Below are 12,773 nucleotides of genomic sequence, written 5' to 3' on the forward strand. Positions count from 1 at the left end.
CTTGGTCGGCCGGATTCCAAAGTCTGGGTCCGGCGTCGGCTGGTGTCGCCTCCTCTCCGACGTCAACACGGCTGGAGTATAAAGGCATCGGCCGATGCCATCTTCTTCAGTCTTTCTTGCCGCGCGGTGCCCGAAGCAGAAGCAGTTCGCAAGTGCCGGTCGGTCAGCTCCTGTGTTTTCAGTACCAAAGTCATCTAAAAGCTAAGTACCCCGTTGGGGAACATTTTTTCTTGCCTCAGCCGATGTCAGAACAAATTGAGAAAGTTAATAATTGTTTGTCTTGTGGTAAACAAATACCTCATAAGGACTTCCATTCTTACTGCCTTCCTTGCCTGGGCCCAGACCACGACATCTCGGCCTGTGCTGCCTGTGCTTGCTTTAATAAGCGCACTCTCAGGCGTCGGGCAGAATTTGCTGAAGACTTTTTCAGCGAATCCTTTGCGTATATCATGCCGTCGGATCAACCGACAGCTCAATCTTCCAAAAAACGGAAGGATCGGGACCGACATCCTCGGCCCGCGTCCTCTACCGATACTAGTCCTAGACCCTCCGCTAGTGCTTCGGTCCCTGCGGAAGCGGAAATTCAACCGCTCCAGGCCGACGACACAGCGTTAGCATGTCCTTCGGTCCCCGAGACCTCTCTGGTGCCGGTTGTTGATTTTCCCCCGGAAACCGAAGTTCTGGATTTACCCGACACCATTCCGGTGGACAAGAATCCTTTGCCAGCAGATAGGGAAGCTAGGTCTCTGGAGAGATGGGGTAAAAAAGTTTATACCTCTACCACCCTAGCCATGAGGTCACTTAACTGCCTTTTTCATATGTTTCAGTATCAGGATTTTTTACTGGATGATTTACAGAAAAAGTTAGCCTCTCCTGAGCCTATTGATAGAAAGGCATTGCAGGATCTAGTACATAACACTCAGCAGGTTAGCAATCATTTTCTTCAGTGTGGTTATGATGCATTGAAGGCTTCATGTAGGGCAGCTATGACTGGGGCTGTGATTTGTAGACATGCTTGTTTAAAAGATCAGCCACTGCCAGACCATGTTAAAGTAAAGTTACTTGATGCACCTCTGGAAAAACAGAAACTTTTTGGTGCTAATGCACAAGATGTGTTGAAGTCTATTGAGGAAAAAGCTAAGTCAGTGCAAACAGTCAAGGATTTCCTCCAGGTTCAGCCACCCAGATTTAGTAGAAACTGGCCTTCAAAGAATTGGTCCTTCCCAGACTCGGATAAGTTTCAAAGGGGAAAGAACAGGTGTGGCCGAGGCCGAGGGCAATACCGAGGCTCCTACAGGGGCCGCCAATGGCAACCTCCAAATCAAAGAAGTGCTGCAGCCAGTCCAGCTGCACCACAAGGACAATCACAATGACTTGACTTTCTTACCGCCTACAAGGGCTCAGAGAGAAGCACCCTTGGGCGGAAAATTATCCTTATTCTCAAAAAACTGGCATATCTTAACCAAGGACAACTGGATTCTGGATTTAATAGACAAGGGTTACAGATTCCACTTCCATACTTTACCTACAAGACAAGGCATGCCAAACCTGCCACACCATCAAAGGGCAGAGGCACTCATTCAAGTTTCAAGGCTATTAACTATAAAAGCAATAGAAAAGGTACATCCTCAGGAACAAGGCCAGGGATTTTACTCAAGACTGTTCCTTGTTCCAAGAAAGGAAAACAAATGGAGGCCTATACTGGACTTGTCTACTCTAAATACCTTTCTCATTGTGCCAAAGTTCAAAATGCTGATGTTACAGCAACTCCTTCCCATGCTGGGCAAGGGGTCTTGGCTGGTCACTCTGGACCTCAAGGAGGCATACCAGCATGTCCCAATCAGACAAAGTTGCAGAAGATACCTCAGATTTCTTGCAGGGACAGAGCATTATCAATTCTCAGCATTGCCGTTTGGCTTATCTACTGCCCAGAGTGTTCACGAAATGCCTGGCATCAGTAGTGGCACACTGCAGACTCCAGGGAATTCAGATATACCCTTACCTGGACGACTGCCTCATACAAGCAGACAACAAACAAACCTTAATAAAAAACTTGGACTATGTCATGCAATTACTACAGGCCTTGGGATACACAGTCAACATTCAAAAATCAAGACTACTGCCATCCCAACAGATTATTTTTCTGGGAGCCAAACTGGACACAGAAACACAAATGGCCTACCTCACAGAGGAAAAACAACAGCAGTTACCAGAGTACTTCAAAGGCCTAGCACAGCTCTCCCAGCTGACTGCAAGGAAACTCCTGCAGGCCCTGGGATTCATGGCATCATGCATTCTTCTGATACCTTTGGCAAGACTTCATATGAGAAAGCTGCAATGGTATTTGAAAAGCTTATGGTCCCAACACAGCCAAAGCCTAGAGGACGTAATCCCACTTATTCCATGTCTGCAAAAAGAATTCTTGTGGTGGGCTCAAGCAAGTCAGTTAAACAAGGGCATGTCTTTCAACAGACCTCAAGCAGGTCAAATGATTACAACAGATGCCTCAGATCATGGATGGGGGGCGCACATGGAGGGCAGATGCGTTCAGGGTCAATGATCACCAAAGGAAAGACATCTGCACATAAACCAAAAAGAGATGTTGGCAGTGATACATGCAATCGAGAGTTTCGAAAGATCACTGCAACAAGGACATTTGCTAATAAGGACAGACAACACCACTGTCATGTGGTATATAAACAAGCAGGGAGGGACTCATTCTTACCCCCTCTGCAGACTAACAATGATTCTCTGGGAAAAAGCACTGAGTTTGAAGATACACCTGCAATCCCAGTTTGTGCCAGGCAAGGACAATGTACTGGCGGACAAGCTGAGCAGAAATTTCTTGGATCCACACGAATGGATGCTGCATCCCCACATTTTCTCTCAAATAACAAAGACATGGGGAAGACTGGACATAGATCTCTTTGCGTCTCACACGAATCATCACCTGGAAAAGTTCTGTACAAGGACCCAACATCCTCCAGCCTGGGCAACGGATGCTCTCTCCTTCAGCTGGAACTCCCTAAACATTTATGCATTTCCTCCTCTGCCACTGTTGACCAAGGTGATTCTGAAGATCAAAGCAGAACAACCAACAGGCATTTTGATAGCTCCAGACTGGCCAAACCAGCACTGGTACCCATTGCTGTTGAGCATATCTCGGACCAAACCGTGGCCTCTGCCCCTATGGTCCCTGCTTCTAACACAACACAACTACAGGACTGTTCACCTAAACCTGAAAACATTACATCTGACAGCCTGGAGGTTACTTTAACTTCTTCCACTTCCTCTCTTTCCAAGACAGTTCAGGACATCTTATTGGAAGCACGCAGACCTTCCACCAGAAAAACCTATTCAGCCAAGTGGAAGAGATTTAGTATCTGGGCTGCCAACAGGGGTCAGAATACAAAAGTACTGAGTGTACCTCAGATATTGGAATACTTGGCAGAAATGTTTCATTCTGGACTCTCATATTCATCCATAGATTTATGCCTCAGCAATCTCAGCAAGATACAATTGTGATCCACCAGTGTTTTCACATCCTTTGCTAAGACAGTTCCTAAGAGGGATAAAGAATATCAAGCCTTCCAGAAAACAACCAGTACCTGCATGGGACCTCAATTTTGTATTGGAAAATTTAACTCTTCCTCCCTTTGAGCCAGCAGCAACCGCAGAGATGCAATTTCTATCATGGAAAACATTTTTTCTATTGGCAGTCACATCAGCAAGAAGAGTCTCGGAGATACAGGCACTCATGGCAGTACCTCCTTTTCACATTTTTCATCAGGACAGAGTCTCTCTAAGAACAAATCCTTCTTTCATGCCAAAAGTAATTTCCAGGGTGTCTTTAAATCAAGCTATTCACCTTCCTACTTTCTTCCCCAATCCTCAAAATAGGGGGGAAAGACTGCTGCATACCTTGGATATACACAGGCAACTACGCTACTACTTGGACATAACTAAGGCCACCAGAAAGTCTGACCAGCTGTTTGTAGCCTATGCTGCTGGAATACAAGGAAAAGCAATCTCCAAGCAAACAATATCAAAATGGATTGGACACTGCATCAGATTCTGCTATTCTTACCATGGAAAAAGTGTGCAGCCAATATTAGGCCACATTCCACCAGAGCTATAGCCACATCCACAGCTTTCCTAAGAGGAGTGGCTACAAAGGACATTCTAGAGGCTGCTACATGGAGCTCCGTGCATACATTTACCAAGCACTACAACCTGCCTTTATACTCCAGATCCCGAGCAGGCTTTGCCTCAGCAGTCCTGCAGGGCATTTTAGCAACACCATCCTTTTCTTAGCTCCATCCACCCCCAGCTTGGCTATGGTATTCAACCCATATGTCAGGACTGCAGTTGCATTCTTGAAGGACATAGTACAGTTTTGTACCTACCATAAATGTAGATGTCCGATAGATATGCAACTGCAGTCAGATTTTCCCTCCCTCTTTTTTCTCTTTTGGGTCCATTCCCCTTGTTCCTTTTAGCTGGGGGTATTTCCTATGGTGTATCTGTTTATTACTGTTGTGCATGTCTGGAATTGTTATCCATTCACCAAATTTAGCCTTCCTGGGATGGCACCTGGCATCTGGGGCAAGAAACACTGAAGAAGATGGCGTCGGCTGATGCCTTTATACTCCAGCCGTGCTGACGTCGGAGAGGAGGCGACACCAGCCGACGCCAGACCCAGACTTTGGAATCCGGCCGACAGAGGGCTGCCTGAGACAGGACAACCCATATGTTATGACTGCAGTTGCATATCTATCGGACATCTACATTTATGGTAGGTACAAAACTGTCCTTTTTTCATCTTTCTGAGTTCCTCATGATACACATTTCCTTGTTTGCCTTTTTGTTACCCTTGTGTGTGTGTGTATATATATATATATATATATATATATATATATATATATATATATATCTTTCTGCACGAGGAAGCCACCTTACATAAGAAGTTTTTGCTAATAAATGATGATAAAATATGGGTTGAATGTAAGAATGTTGGATGGGGAAAAATGTGGGTACTATGGTTACCAAATGAAAGGAGTACATCCGAATGAGTATGAATATCAAAAAATAAATCGGTTTGTAAGACCGAGAGCAGAAAGCCATGTGAAAGGATAATGAAATAAATGTTGGATTTTTTTTCAATGGGGAAAGAATGAATGATTTGTAATGTATGGATTGTGAGTAAAAATTAGGCTGGCAGAACAGGAATTCATTGCCGAAACCGGAATTAGCTTCAGAAATGAATGCCGCTACTACATTTGTCGTTAAAGCTGAAGCGTTGATGCTTCTTTTTTTGTTGCCGTTTCTTCTTATTCTTCTTCAACCTTGAGAAGACATTTTCTTTCTTTTTTTTCCCCTCTCCCAAGTCAAAATTCAGTGGAGGCACCAGGTTAGGGATCTGCAATGGGTACCAGATAAGTTGGCTACAGTGCTGTACACCATTAATTGTTATTGTAAATCTGGCATGCACTTTGACTCTGAGTAGTTGTATCAGAGTTAATATCTTATTTCCACATTTTCATTTGTCCTTAGGTTTTGTTATCCTGCAAAGTCAGATTGAGGATAACCATCTTCACTGGAGACCTAGGAAGAAAAACTCCACAGATATATTAAGAGAATTATCAGGAGCAGTCTGCTATAGCATGGGGCAAGTTGTTTAGAAGTAGATACTTGATTTCCTCTCAAAGTGTCTCACGAGTGGTTGATGGTCATCCTGTAAATCTAAAGTACACAATAACTGATGGAGCAGGCCAGTCCTATATACAAAGGTGGGAACTAGATTTAGGGCTGTTCCTCTTTCTCCATGGTAGCAGCAGAACATGTGGCAATTTTGTCCTCCAGCATTTGGGTACAATGGAGCTTGTGCCATGCAAAATAATATATTTCTTGAAAATGTGTTTCAGTACTATAAAAATCCAGCAGCTGAGGAGCTGGCTGCTTGACAAACTGCATTTCAGTGAATTAAGTTACCAATTAATTTATGCACTTTAGAAACTTGAAATTTAAGGTACAATACATTGTAAAATAGCAGGGCAATTTGAAATTAGTGTACCAAGAGATAATGTCTGGAACATGTTTAATAATCATCATTATATAGTCAAAAATAATACTCTGTTATTAACACAGATTAAGAGAGTAACACAAATGATAAGACATAAGAATATGGTAAGCAGAGGAGTTAGATGAAGATAAGTATTGCAAATGAGGTATCTTTTTGATGACACCTGGGACAAGTCATTTAGACACATATACTTGGTGGTTTCCTCTCAGAGAGGGAGGGTTGACATAATGGTCAAGGTATTTATCTCACAAGTTGTAAAGTAAAGGGTTTAAAGCTAATTGTTATTGCTTAGGCTAAAAATAGTCTACAAACCTGTGTGTGCAATTAAGACTGAGCAGAAGCTTCCGCAATGTTTATTTATTATTATTTATTTATTTTACATTTGTTAACTGGGAACATCTGACTGGAATCATGTTCCATTCTGCTATCCCCACCCCAAACCAGTAGCATGCACAATTAGCAAAAGTACAATGTTGAGTAATACAGTTATTTAGAGGTTACAGTAATGTAACATGTTATACGAAAGTGTATACATTTAAATAATGAGGAAATGCAAGTTACAAAAACAAATGAGTGTATTGAATGGAGTAAAATAGCACCCAATGGGCAAGATGTGGTTAAATAAACTGAGGTTAGAGTTATCCAGGAGGGTTGCAAGAACAGAGCCAGGTGTCTAATAAGTGAGTAGTTAGGAGCTTTTTAAATTGTACTGTGGAGCAGAAAGAGGTAATAGGGGGTGGCAGTTTATTCCAAATGTTATATTATATTAAATATTATTATTATTATTATTATAGTTTGATGAACAGTTTGAGGTGGCTGTTCTATAGTTGTATGGCCTTTAAATGCTGGTCTGGAAGGAAATTTAGGGAAAGACGATGTTCACTCTTTGCACTGTGAAAGGTCATGAATGTAATTTTCCAAGCCATAGTAACTTGATGATAAATTTGGAAATATATTGGATATAAGAGATTGACTTCAGTTTCTGATGTATGATGATAAAAGTGCAGAAAAGACTATTACTTTTAGGAGACCATACCATTTAAACACACTGTTATGTAAAGGACATCAGTGGTTGTGTTTTTTGTTGCGTTATGTACAAGACCTGATGGTCCAAGAATGACTGCAGGTTACTGAACTGTGATTGAACAGTACTCACTCAATTCACTTAGGTGTTTTTTGTCAAATACTGTACAGTTAAAAAAAATATCAGCAGACTGAATGCATACCAAGAAGCAGGAAAGAAAAAAGATACACTTAAGAAACAGATATTACTGAGAAAAATAATCCAGTGCTTGAATCTCTTTGTACGTGAAGTCCCTAACATAAACAAAACATGTTTCCTTATCAGCATTATAATTTAGTTTTTTTTTTTTATCTTCTTCCTTTGTACCCTTCATTCCACCCTCCTTTTCCTCAATTCTATCCTGTCTGCTGCTTGTCATGCCTTCTTGTACCTCCATACCACCCTTCTCCTCTCCTACACTAGTACACCCGTTTAGTGTATGTCAGCTTTTCTGCCCTTCCCACAAAGTTCCCTTCTGATCCAAGCCCATACCTCAGAATGCTTTCCAATACGTGACAGATGAGTGACACTTTTCTCCAAATCAGTTTGTTTTCATGGCTTTGAGCTGTTATGTGCTACATGACCAGAAGATTTCTGAAACATTTTTGAAGCACAGCAAGTTGCCAACTTACCCATACCCGAGTCCATAAACATGCACTTAGTTGTCCATTTATAATGTAACATAATTCTTTCTCTGTTTAACAAGATCAAAGCAAATGGAGCATTGTCTTCCATGAACTACATCTTATTTTCAATTTCCTTTCACCACTTCACTGTTCTTCATCTTTGAAGGTGGTCTCAATATCAGTTCCATTTATTTCACCTAGAACTGCAAGCACAGCATCATTACAGTTAGATAATAATATTTATGCTAACTGCAGTCAGTAAGTTCTGGCTAAAAATGCAAGTCTCTCCAGGCCACCATGTCACATGCTGGCTCAATAGTCCTCTCTAGGTCTTTCTGTCACTCGCCAGGTCAGGATAAAACAAGCGAGCATCACGGGTTCTTGTTCAAGCAGCTTTATTGTATATAAACATCATAAATGAGGTTAAGTAACATTAACTTATAAACAGATTAGCTGTCATGCACATGGATGTTAGCATTCTGGCTGCATCTTCAAAATGGTACTGAAGCTAACACATGCTTGGTATTTGTATGCACACACAGATCTAACTTTCCCAATCAACTCTTCTAAGATTCTGCAACTACTGATCTGAAAAATCTCAATCTGTCAAATGACTCATTTCTATATGTCATTCTCTCCTAATTAAAACAAGTATTCATCAAGGCTCTATCCTTGTTTCAATGCTCTTTAACATTTTCATCAATAACCTATATACCTTCTCTCAGCAAGCTTGGCTTGTTCAGTAAGCAGATGACTTGACTCTCATCTGCTCATTCAACAGCCAACTACAACTACAGTCCATGGTTCAAGATGCCTTCAACTCAGTTGAACTGTGGCTACATCAAAACCAACGTTTACTTGCTCCCAAAAAGACTAAACTACTACTATTTTTCCAAAATCCCATGCAAATGTTAAAAGTAACTTCTGCATTACCTCTAAATAATGAAGCTATTGAAGTAGTTACCCAAACCAAATTGCATGGAGTCACTGTAGATTATAACTTAAAAGTTTGATCTTCACATACAAAACTGTATTTAGAAAAATCAACAAAAATTGTGTCTACTGTATAGAGCAAAAAAATCCTTATTCCTTCAAGAAGAATCACCCTGACTAACTTTTACATTTTACCCTCTCTTCTCTGTGGTTCATCTATTTTGACCAACATCCAGATCTCTCCTATATCACAAATGGAGCAATGCTACAATAAGATAGTCTGATTTGCAGCTAACCTGCCACATAGAGCTCACGACTGCTCTGCATTACATGCTCTCAGATGGTTAGAGCTCCTACACCAACTAACCTGTACACAACTTCTTCTAACCTGTAAAATACAATATAACCATTGTACCTACCCTTCTTTCTCCACAGTACTTCATCACTATCTGCCAAATTGCCTTCTGCATTCTCAAGATAAAAAACTGCTGGAAATCTATACACCAAAAAAAAAAGTATGGAACAAAGTCTATACTCACACTGCATAGCCAAGCTATCGAACTCTGTCCCAAAATTCAATCAGAACTATATCAAGCTTCCATGTATTTAAGTCCTTTCTCCAAGAACTTTTCATTAATTCGTTGCTGTGTCCAAGTGCCTCTCCTGTATGACCAACATCAAGAAATACTTTACATTCTAACTTTTCATCATACTATCTATACCCTTTTAACACTTGCCATTTCCCCATTCTTAGGGGGAATGTGTATCATATGTTTTTATTATTTGCTAACACAGTAGACAATGCTTTTTTAATACTTTTATATATACTGATTGTCATACTAAGTTGTAATTTTTTATTACTACTTCACTGTCAAAAAAAAATATATATATATATATATATATATATATGTATGCATAAACACACACACACACACACACACACATTTATTTGATGTTACTATCGGTACTACTGTTTTATGTGATGTTATTTAGCTCTCTGGATATTTTCTTCCTGGGCCTCAATGAAAATGAGTATTTATTACCCAGTTGGACTTCCCTGGTAGACAAATGTCAAGCAATAACTAAATAAAAAAAAAAAAAAAGTATTGCCTTTTTCAACATTGTATTGCACCAAGAATAGTGTGAGTGTGTCTTGTACTTATGACTGTGCTCCTGATTTTCTACCTTTCCGTCTTCATTTACCTTGTTTCTGCTTGTTCTACTAGTTCCCTGGGAGATGTCCTTGCACCATTCAAAATCTAGGATGTCTGCATAATGTTCCCAAGTTGTTTGCATGCTTCTCACCCTACTTGGTTCATTTCCATCACTATCTTTTTAATTTCCTGCCCATACCATTTCCCACCTACTGTTATCATAGCAAAAGGCATGTTCTAGCATAGTCTGCATGGCAATAAGTAAGCAGAATTGCCTTGGTCTGTAATTCAGACTCTCTCAATCTCTTATTCTTTCTCTCTCTCCAACACACACACACACACACACACACAAAAGTACACTGGCTCATTAGTATGCAGTCGTACTGTGCAGACGCAGTGTACATTGTCAGCTAGCATGTTTGCATTTACACATGCTCAGTTTTACTTGGGGTCAGTGATCTACTATCTTATGCATGTGTGGATTTTTCATTATCATGTTTACTATGGCCATGTGTTTTATGCATCCTTTATTGTTTAGATGTGCCATACATAGTACATTGGACTGCCCATACATTCTGCATGTGATATTGTAACACTACCTTTGCAAATGTTTTTCAGCTCAAGAATGATTTTGTTCCCCTTATTTGTCTTCATTGTTGATTTCCCTGTACTCTTATTTTCTGTGGCCATACAAAGTGTGTCAGTCCTGCCTTAAGTGTGAATTATTTCTGTTTTTGTGAGGTTTGTAGTCATGTAACAGTTGATCAGTTGCTGACCACTGTTTCTAACTGTTCCTGTATACTTTCACACTGTCCTTGTCCAGCTACAGTGCCCAGCAATGTGCACTGTAATAAGGTTACAACACCTTGCACATGTGCTGCTGGCTATTTCCTGATACGTATGCACAGGCTCCTATGTGGTCACTGAGCAATCAGTTGTCAGCACATTAACAGCCTTGCCCAGACCATCCAACATGATCTCCTGCCTCATGGAGTGCTGTACACGATAAGCCCAGAGAATCAGTAACTGCCCATCCTGTTGTCTAGGTTAAGCCTGCTTAATGTGTACAAATAGTCAATTCCATAGAGCAGGAATACCTTGAGATAGGAATAACCTGGGATATGAACCCACTGATGCAAGAATAGCATATCCCATAGCTAGAAAATGTCCTTGGATAAGAACTTGATATGCCCATGTGTCATTTTAATTTGTGGAAGAGAACAAAGAGCTTTGTACATGTGTTTGAGGAGCATTCTTCTTCATTGCATATTTAACAGATGTATATGTCCATATGTCATAGTTAATAGTATAACATGAATATTAACATGTAAGAAATACTTACTCAGAGTATAAACAGACAAAAATAAAGCACAATTTCTAATAGTCTACCACATACTAATTTAAGCAAGTATTAAGTTTCATATATTGGTACAGAAGGGGTCCAAATGGAGAGATGATAAAATCAGCACACAAAGGAGAGTACTATTGCTGGAACTGAATTCATCCTCAAGTCTTTGTGAGTACATTCATGCGGTAGACCGTGTTTTTTTACAAAATCTCATGAAGACAGCACTGATATATAGACTGTATTTTAGTTTGCTATCAAAATCACAAATGACAAAACACATTTCATACAAAAACAGAAAACAAAATCACAAATTCCTGAATACTAATTAGCTACACATGTCGAAAACCCATCAATTCAAAATGATCGAACCAACAGTTTTGACATTACCAAAGGTTTCCCTGCTGCCACTTACCTGCCTGCTTCCCAGCAGTATGAACGTATGTATTTCAGTACTGCACATCACTTTAATTCATGTTTTTGCACCCCCCCCCCAAATTATATATTCCAACAAAGAGATCGGACTGCATTAAGGAAAAGGGTACATTTCCCAATCTGTATTGTACCGCGATCTCTATGTGTAATGTCGACCTCACATGAGTGAATTCACAGTGACATTCACTAAAGGGCAGTTGTAGAATTGCAGTTCAGTAATACATAAATCAGCTGACGCACATTCACCATTCCCATGTTTGCCGAACTTCCACTCTACATTTTGATAGTAAACCCTGTATTTTGTGTAGCATATATCATGGGCAGAAGTATGTTAAAAAAATAAAAAGACAGCTGAGTGCCATACCTCTCAACTGTACACATTTTTGCCTCACATATTTGGTCTGTTCTTCATAAAATCTCTGTTTTCTGGCAAATCACAGAGGATTGAAGTCATTAAATAATGGCCAAATAATGACATATATATTTGAGTTTCAGACTACATATCTTTCAGAAAATGCATGCTAACACAAATCTTGTTATTCTAGCAACTTTCAAATTTTATATGAGCATTATTTAAAATCTGTCCCAATTTTTGGGCCTTTGTCCCCCCATTATTTTAGGCTTTGTCCAGATTTGTTTGCACTAAGAGGTTGAGATGTATGCTGGTTGCACAAGTCCCAGGATATAAAAAGTGCTCAATCCTGGTAGGTGCACTGGTGCCAGGACTGGAAAAAAAATCACAGTGTAGAATCCTCAATATGCAGAAACATTCCTATAAAGGGGCTAGGCCAGACTCAGGGGGAGGATGATCTCCTTGTTGTAGAAGAAGTAGTAGTCCACAAAAATCACAAAAACTGACAGGCCAAAAAAGAGCCATAAAGATAATAGAGTGGACTATTGAGGACAAGAAAGAAATTATGTATTGTTACTATTCTGCAAGAAGCCCAGAATTTCTGGACATAAGGTATACAAAAAGAGTAAGAGAGAAATTAGAGGAAAGAAAAAATTGTTGCACAAAAAAACCTCTCAAAACATTCAAATGCAAATTTGTGTTCATTAATACAACAGATTTATGAAAAGCATTATACAGACCAAGAAACCTTGGGCCATTTGGAAAAAGAAGCAACTGAGGGAG

The sequence above is a fragment of the Protopterus annectens genome, chromosome 7.part0 (assembly GCF_019279795.1).
Source record: "Protopterus annectens isolate FY-2018-M chromosome 7.part0, PAN1.0, whole genome shotgun sequence".
Classification (NCBI taxonomy): domain Eukaryota; kingdom Metazoa; phylum Chordata; order Ceratodontiformes; family Protopteridae; genus Protopterus; species Protopterus annectens.